Source organism: Lycium barbarum, chromosome 5 (assembly GCF_019175385.1).
Source record: "Lycium barbarum isolate Lr01 chromosome 5, ASM1917538v2, whole genome shotgun sequence".
NCBI lineage: Eukaryota > Viridiplantae > Streptophyta > Magnoliopsida > Solanales > Solanaceae > Lycium > Lycium barbarum.
The window spans coordinates 47,774,554-47,784,146 of NC_083341.1; positions in this window are offsets into that span (position 1 = coordinate 47,774,554).

A 9,593-nucleotide genomic window follows, 5' to 3' on the forward strand; every position below is an offset into this window, starting at 1 on the left:
ACAACAACAACAACCACTATAAACGCAATATAACTTATTTAGCCATCTTTTCAATACAATGTCATACCCTTCACTTTAACCTTAATTTTCAAACCAATCTCAAGGGTTTCACATTCATTATCAATCTAGATCACCACAAAATAGTTTAAAAGCATTTCATATCGTTTCCTTATATTATACACACGATATACATAATATACAAACTTTCCGCCAAAGTCATAACTAATTCAAAACTTCTAATCGTTGGCATACATATTCATAACATGTTTTCATCTTCCAATTTCATCAATAGACATCATGACTTGCAACCTAACAACTTCATTTTCACAATGTCGTAAAATCGTACTAAAACGACATAAGCTTCTACATTCCATTTCAATACAAACTTATATCATTTTATCTCCATATACATTGCAAGCATCATAATAACACAACTAACACATTAAACAAGCTTAATCCATTTCCATTCCACACACTCCCAACCACACGGCCCAACACCACCTTACTAGCTTCAACTAAATTCATTCAACTTTCATTTCCAATATGCATTTTACCACAACCACAACTAGAATATAACATAAATTCAACACATTATGGATATACAATACATATATACACACACGACCATATACTATACCTTCTACCCACTTTGTAAACTCCCATATTTCCATACTTTCAACTCATTTCTACATACTACAACACAAATAAGACTTCATAACACAATAAAAAGGAATGAATCCTCACCTTTTTCTCTAGTCTTCTTCACTTGGACAATTGATCAAATTGATGAACCATGGCCTCTTTTTTCCAAACCAACTACACCAAGTTGAGAAGGGACCTTGAATTAGTAGGAATTCAACAAGAGAAAGTTTTTTGGAGCAAGATTTTTGATGGTGAATTTTTCTATGCCAAACCCGAAATGGTCTCTTAGTTTTGCTCTTGTTCTTGTTTTCTTTCCTTGTCTTATTTTTTTGTCTTGAACCTTCTTAGGAGATAAAGACTAATATACAATAATTAGCACATGGAAAATATCTTAAAGACATGGGTTTGGGCCATTGTTGGCCGGCCACCCTTCTCAAGAAAATGGGCCTCATTGTGCTTCTTATTTTGCAAGCTCAATTGGCCATAAATTTTATTTTTGCAATTCCCGAAACTAATTTCCGAAATTCCACGTCTTGCCCTTAGCCTTCCTCGCCACTTCCATATTAATATTCTTTCACAAACAACTCATGTGCTAAATGTAACCAATTATGACTTTATTTCATACAAGTCAAGATTATTTCTAATTTTCCAAATGCGCGAAAATACGGGATATAACATCCTCCCCCCCCCCCCCCCCCCCGCCTTTAGAACATTCGTCCTCGAATGTTAAATTAATCTTATAGGGTCTGAAAATACTTCGGGGGAGTTTCTGTTTATAGACAGCACATTCGTTATTGAAATGGAATTAAACAAAGATTCGAGATTACCTGTGGGCATAGGGAACAAATGAGGATATTTCTTCTTCATTTCCTCTTCGGCCTCCCAGGTAATTTCCTCCCTATTATCGTTCCGCCACAGCACCTTAACAGAGGCTACATCTTTGTTCCGAAGCTTTCTTACCTGGCGGTCCAAGATGACTATGGGCTGCTCCTCGTAAGATAACTGCTCCGTCACCTGAATGTCATCCGCAGGAAATATTCTGGAGGGATCACCAATGCATTTGCGGAGCATAGATACATGGAATACCGGATGTACCGCTTCCAAATCAGATGGCAGATCTAACTCATAGGCGACATTTCCAATTTTCCGCACCATCAGATAAGGCCCAATATAACGCGGACTAAGCTTACCCTTTCTGCCGAACCGCATTACGCCTTTCATAGGCGATACCTTCAGAAATACCCAATCACCAACCTGGAATTCCAAAGGACGACGCCGTTTATCAGCGTATGATTTCTGTCGACTCTGGGCTGCTAACAATCGATCTCGGATAAGTTTCACCTTATCAACGGCCTGCTGGATCATATCTGGGCCGATTAATTCTGTCTCGCCAATATCAAACCAACCAATAGGTGACCTGCATTTTCTGCCATACAAAGCCTCGTACGGAGCCATCTGGATGCTGGAATGGTAGCTGTTATTATAAGCAAATTCAATCAATGGCAAGCGATCCTCCCAGCTACCTCTGAAATCAATAACACAGGCCCGCAACATATCTTCAAGCGTCTGGATAGTGCGCTCGGCCTGTCCGTCACTCTGAGGATGGAAAGTTGTGCTCAGGCTCAGCTGAGTCCCTAATCCTTCCTGAAAAGATCTCCAGAAGTTTGCTGTGAACTGGGCACCTCTGTCAGTGATAATAGATATAGGAACTCCATGAAGCTTCACAATTTCTTTAATATACAGTCTGGCATAATCCTCAGCGGAATAAGTAGTTCTGACGGGGAGAAAATGGGCTGATTTTGTCAGCCTATCAACAATAACCCAGATGGAATCATACTTCCGTGGAGTGCGAGGCAAACCTGTAATGAAGTCCATATTAATGATATCCCACTTCCACGTCGGAATTTCCATTTCTTGCAACAGTCCACCCAGTTTCTGATGTTCAATCTTGACCTTCTGACAATTGGGACACTGGGCGACGAACTCTGCGATATCCCGTTTCATTCCATCCCACCAGTATAGGCATCTAAGATCATGGTACATCTTCGTAGACCCAGGATGAACAGAATAGCGAGCATAGTGTGCCTCGCCCATAACCTGCTGCCGTAGCCCTGCAATATCAGGTACACACAACCTGCCTCTGTATAGTAAGGTTCCGTCTGGTGTAAACTCGAACGGAGTCTTCTCCTTATCATAGGCTGTGTCTCTATACCGAGCTAAAACAGGATCTTCATATTGATGCCGCCTGATATCTTCCTTAATAGATGATTCAGAAACCCCTCGGACAGAAATCCGCGTACCTCCAGAATCGGCCAGACGAACCCCAAGATTAGCCAACTGATGAATATCACGTACTATCTCGCTCCTGTCTGGCTGTAAGTCTGCCAAGCTGCCCATAGATTTCCGGCTGAGCGCATCTGCAACAACATTAGCCTTGCCCGGATGATACAGAATATCCACATCATAGTCTTTCAGGAGTTCCAACCACCTCCGCTGCCGCAAATTAAGCTCCTTCTGCTTAAAAATATACTGGAGACTCTTATGATCTGTATAGATATCCACATGCATGCCATATAAATAATGTCTCCATATCTTCAGGGCATGAATCACCGCTGCAAGCTCCAGATCATGAGTAGGATAATTCTTTTCATGCTTTTTCAGTTGTCGGGAATCATAAGCTATAACTCTGCTGTGCTGCATCAATACACAGCCTAACCCCACACCAGAAGCATCACAATAAATAACATACCCGTCTGGTCCCTCGGGAAGAGTCAGAATTGGAGCTGTAGTCAGCTTCTCTTTCAGCAACTGGAAGCTTCGTTCACAAGCATCAGTCCACTGGAACTTGGCTCCCTTCTGAGTTAGCCTTGACAAAGGCGCTGAAATCGAAGCAAACTTTTCCACAAATATTCTGTAATAGCTTGCTAATCCCAAAAAACTACGTACCTCTATGGGCATCGTGGGTCTAGGCCAATTCTTCACGGCTTCAATCTTCTGTGTGTCCACCCGGACACCATCAGCTGCAATAATATGTCCCAAGAATGCCACTGAAGCCAGCCAGAATTCACATTTAGAAAAATTTTCATATAATTTCTAATGCCGAAGTACCCCAAGTACCGCTCTAAGATGATCTGCGTGCTCTGCCTCGGACCGAGAATAAACCAGAATATCATCGATAAATACAATTACGAACATGTCTAAGAATGGCCTGAATACCCGGTTCATTAAATCCATGAATACCGCAGGAGCATTAGTCAGCCCAAAAGACATAACTCTGAATTCATAATGCCCATATCTGGTCCGGAACGCTGTCTTAGGAATATCAGCCTCTCGTACCCGTACCTGATGATAGCCTGACCGAAGATCTATCTTCGAAAAATATTTGGCGCCCTGCAACTGATCAAACAAGTCATCAATTCTGGGGAGGGGGTATTTATTCTTTATAGTTACCTTATTCACCTGCCGATAATCAATACACATACGCAGCGACCCGTCTTTCTTACGCACAAATAATACCGGGGCTCCCCAAGGCGAAGTACTGGGCCTGATGAAGCCTTTTTCTAACAGATCCTTCAACTGCTCTTTCAGTTCTTTCAATTCTGCCGGTGCCATTCTGTACGGGGGAATAGATATAGGCTGAGTATCTGGAAGCAAATCAATAGTAAAATCTATCTCCCGCTCTGGAGGAAGGCCTGGAAGCTCATCTGGGAATACATCTGGAAATTCATTAACCACGGGAACTGACTGAAGAGTCAGCGTTTCTGCTGTCAAGTCTTGTACCCGAACCAGATGATAAATATAACCCTTTCTGATCATTTTCTTCGCCTTAAGGTATGAAATAAACTTACCTTTCGGCGATGCAGTATTACCTGCCCATTCTATAACTGGCTCCCCAGGAAACTGGAAACGAACTACCTTATTTTGGCAGTCAACATTAGCATAACAGGAAGCTAGCCAGTCCATACCCATAATAACATCGAACTCGATCATATCTAACTCCACCAGATCTGCCTTAGTGTCTCGGCCACATACAATTACAGAACAGTCTTTATATACCTGTTTTGCTACAATAAAGTCCCCAATCGGTGTGGCTACCTAAAATGGCTCTATAGGTTCAGACGTTATACCAATTTTTCCAGCAACAAGAGGCGAAATATATGACAAAGTCGAACCTGGATCAATCAATGCATACACAGACCGAGAGAAGACCAATAATGTACCTGTAACGACATTAGGCGATGCCTCCTGGTCCTAGCGGCTGGACAAAGCATAAATGCGGTTCGAAGGACCGCTAGTACCAGAAGCTCCACCACGGCCTCTGCCGCGACCCGCCGGTGCTGATGTACCCGGCCCTGTAGGGCGCATAGCCACTGACAAAGATGATGACCCGGCGGCTGTGTTATATCCCGTGTTTTCGCATAATCGGAAATCGTGAAAATAATTAAGACTTGCATGTTATCAGAAAATAATTGATTTTATTTAAAATGTTTATGTTGTTTATGAAAATATTGGTGTGGAAATGTGGAGGAGGTCCAAGGGCAAAAATTGGAATTTCGGAAATTAGTTTCGGGAATTACAAAACGAGATTTTACGAATTGGGCCAAGAAAAATTGGGAGAAAAATTTGAGCCCAAGTGTAAGGGGTGGCCGGCCAAGGCTTGTCCCAAGCCCCATTTTAAGTGGTCATGTGATTACCACATGACCCTTAATCAAGTGTATAGCATGCTTAGCCTTAGAATCTTCAAGAAAAATCAACAAAACAAAGCAAAAAAAAAAAAGAGCTCAATAGCTCCCTTCGGCCGAACCCCTTTTCCCAACAACAAATAATTTTCCTTGCTTGGTTTTCAATCCAAAAATCTTGTTTTTCTTGTATTTGTAGTGTATGCAAGACGCTCTCTGACGTGATATAATTGGTTTGGCAAAAGAGCGACGTTTGCGGCGGGTTGAAACTTGAAGGAAAGGTGAGAATTCTTCCACTTTTGTGTTATGGAATTGGTATGAATGTTATGATGAATGGAATAAAATGAGAATTTTGTGGTAGTGATGTATGTGTGTGCAGCCATGAGTGTGTGTGTGTTGGTATGTGGCCGTGAGCCATGTGAGTTGGGAGGGAAGGTGAATTGAATCCTATCTAGTTCGTTAGTTGCGTCGTTGTGGCATTTATGAAGTAAATGAATATTTAACGAGTTGATTTGGCATTGAAAATGGTTGCGGGTCCTTATGGGAAATTAGATGATTTTTTTTATATTTTATATAATTGTGAAAGTAAGAATTTAAATGTGATTTATGGTTGTCGCGAATGGATGTGGAAGGAAACAATGTGAGTTAGTAAGTTCGTCGTAGTTGTTGACGTTTTGGGATGCAATATGGAAAGTAGCGAATCATTTGAACTTATGTATGTTGCTTGGAACGTAATTGGAATGTGTTTGAATAACCTTGAACGAGTAAATGAATACAATAACGTGGACATTAGTTTGGTATCGTGACGTTCGAATGAAAGTTGTCGATTTATATAGGAAGAGAGAATATTGTCCTTAGAGTGATTTTGTTATGACTTATGATGTTCGTGATCTTGTGGGCTGTTGTGTTGATGTATATTGAGCCGAGCTAAGTCTCGGGGGTGTTATATATATAGGGGAAATGCTGCCGAAATTTTGGTAGACAAAAATGAAGTTAAGCGAATTCTTAAGCCTTGAAATCCCTAATTGGTAACTTTGACCATTTACAGATTCTGAGCGAAATGGGACGTAAGGTTTGGGCGAGCGTAAGTCGTATATAAGGTATGTAAGGCTACCCACTCCTTCTTTTGGCATGTCTTAGGTATGCTAGGTTGATATCGGAACCCCGGGAGCAATCCTGCTCCTCGAAATCCGAATTATAAAATGTCTACTATTCATTCAATTGAATTGAAGCTTAAAGACCTTATTTTGGCTAGAAAGGAACCAAGTGTCTGAAACTTATGCAAACGTAGTCGGATCACTTCGAAACCTTTATGTATGATCCCATAGACCCCAAATGTCCGTAATTCATGTTCGCCACCTCGACTTGACCCAAGGTGGGCCCACTAACCCCGAGATGCCTTATTTGTTCTATTAGGCTCTGTTTTTGGAAAATGTTTGATAAGGGATCTTCGGTTATGAAATTGTCGTCTATGAAAGAATGTTTTGATTACTATAATGTACTAAACTATATTTTCAGCCATACGTACCACTTTGAGAACACCTTTGTGAAATGAACTTCCGTACTAACAAATTATTCGACTACTTTGACTAATGAGATGACTTATGATGTAATCAAGTTTCGAAAGACTATTTTGATATAAAAAATTGCATTGTTTGCTCACGACTCCGCTCGTGCCCTTATTATGACTTCGTTCACCGGTTCCCGGGCCAGTTATGAGTCCTGCGTACTATGATAAATTCGGCCGTATGTTGTGTTACAGTTCCCGAGACCTCGCCATAGGGCCGAATTCCGTTTGGAGTTATGCTGTGATATGGCTGGTGATATGTTATGCTGATTTGTGTGCTCGGGGATGTACGGAGATCTGAACCTTCTGGTGTTATGCTGTGTGTGGCACCAGCGTCGAAGTGGTGACCACGTTCCTGAGCCTTGCATGATTTTATTTGCATTACGTATAAATGTTTTGATACAAATTTTGATATATCATTCAGTACTTCCCTTTGTATCTGTTTGCTTTCAGTTGTGGCCCATATTTCTGTACTCTATGCTTTACATACTCAGTACATCTTTCGTACTGACCCCCTTTTCTCGGGGGCTGCGTTTCATGCCCGCAGGTACAGACACAGGTGATCCACCACTGTAGGCTCCACTTTCTGCTATTTCGGAGTACTCCCTTTGATCCGGAGTCCACTTTTGGTACATACACCTTTTTATATGTATATATATTTCTGTATATCTGACTATTTGGGTACGGCGGGGGCCCTGTCCCGTCATATGATTCTGTCAGTCTGTTTAGAGGTCTGTGGACATGTTTGTGGGTTATGGTCTTTCTGTATGGTTATGTGTATATGTTGTTTGGGCGATCCCATACGCCGAGGCGGCCGGTCCGCATATGTTTATACGTTGCTTTGTTAGCCCTGTGTGGCCTTTGTTGGTGTTTGCTGTGTTTAGGGCTATTTTGGATAGTCTGTAAAACAAAGGAAACTCTGCCGAAATTTTTCTAAAAATTATTTAAATTTGGAATATAGCCTTGTCGGCTTCTGCTATATATTTGAATGCATTTGATAGATGGGTTTGGGTGCCTAGATCGGGCACTAGTCACGGCCTACGGGGTTGGGTCGTGACAAAAGTGGTATCAGAGCGGTTTGTCCTCGGAATGTCCACAGGCCGTGTCTCGTAGAGTCTTGTTTATCGGTGTGTTGTGCACCACATCTATAAACAGGAGGCTACAGGTCATTTAGGGTGTTACTTTTCTTTGGAATCTTAGATCGTGCGTTAGATCCGTGCTGTTAGGATGATTTTGATCTGATTCATTATTGTGTTTGCAGTGATGCCTCCGAAGAAGGCAACGGCGGCCCAGAAGGGCAAGGCAGGGATGGCAGGGACTAGTCAGGCACAGCGAGTTACCCGGGCTCGTGTTTATGATTTGCCCGAGGTTGTGCCCCATTCAGAGGGATCCACTACACCACCGGCGGAGCCTGGAGCTGGTCCATCAGCAGCTCCAGGGGCCCGAGTACCCGCACCCGAGCCTCCAGCTCCTCACCCAGGGGCAGAGGACAGGACACTGAGAGAGACTGTGCAGTTATTGACCACTCTGGTAGCGGGACAAGCTCGCAGGCGCGGGCGGAGAGATGATGATGATGACGACAGGCTTGATAGCCTGAGAGTTCGAGAGTTCCTATCATGTGGCCCTCCAGAGTTTTTCAGGTCTAAGCCCGACGAGGACCGCCATGACTTTATTCGGGGGATGCGGCGCTCACTAGACTTGGTCAGGGCTTCAGAGACTGAGTCTGTTGAGCTGGCTTCGCATAGACTACGGGATGCTGCTGCTCACTGGTATGAGTCCTGGGAGCTATCCAAAGGTGAGGGTGCTACCCCAGCTACTTGGGACGAGTTCGTGACTGCTTTCACTCACCACTTTTTGCCCCCAGAGTTACGGCGGGCGCGGGTTGACCGATTTTTGCATCTGCAGCAGAGGGGTCGGAGCGTCCGTGAGTATAATATGGAGTTTGATTCTTTGGCCCGGTATGCACCTGCCATAATAGCAGATATGGCCGATCGGATGCACATATACGTGATGGGGTTAGACCGCTATTTGATTGATGGTTGTATGGCGGTGGCATTGCAGGCAAACATGGATATTGCCGGACTACAGGCTTATGCCCTGGGTATGGAGGACCGACATAGAGCTGATTATTCTAGCAGAGATCGGGACAGGAGGCCGCCCAAGAGGGCCAGATCCGCAGGTTATTCTATAGATTCTCGAGGCGGACATCCTCAGCAGTAGCAGTCAGGCAGACATCCTCCTCCGTCAGGCCGGGGTACACAGCCGGCCGGTAGGAGATTTGACAGTGCAGGACCGTCTGGGGCCGGTCAGAGTTCCAGAGTGTCAGGTTCACAGGTATCCAGAGGTCCCAGTTAGCCCAGACAACCCAGGCCCCGTTGTTCCCATTGCGGGAAATCGCACCCGGGAGAGAATTATCGACTTACTAGAGCCTGTTTTTCATGCGGCGGTCAGGCCAATATTATGCGAGATTGTCCGTTGGCGAGCGGTTCTGGTAGTGTAGCTCAGCCAACGGGGTCAGCCGCTGGTTCATCATCTGCTCCATCAGTTGCACGCCCTGCAGGGCGAGGTATGCCGGCACCGGCAGTACGCGGTCGAGGCCGCGGCAGTGCTTCAGGTTCTAGCGGTCCCTCGAACCGCATAAACGCATTGGCCAGCCGCCAGGATCAGGAGGCTTCGCCGAATGTCGTCACAGGTACATTACTGGT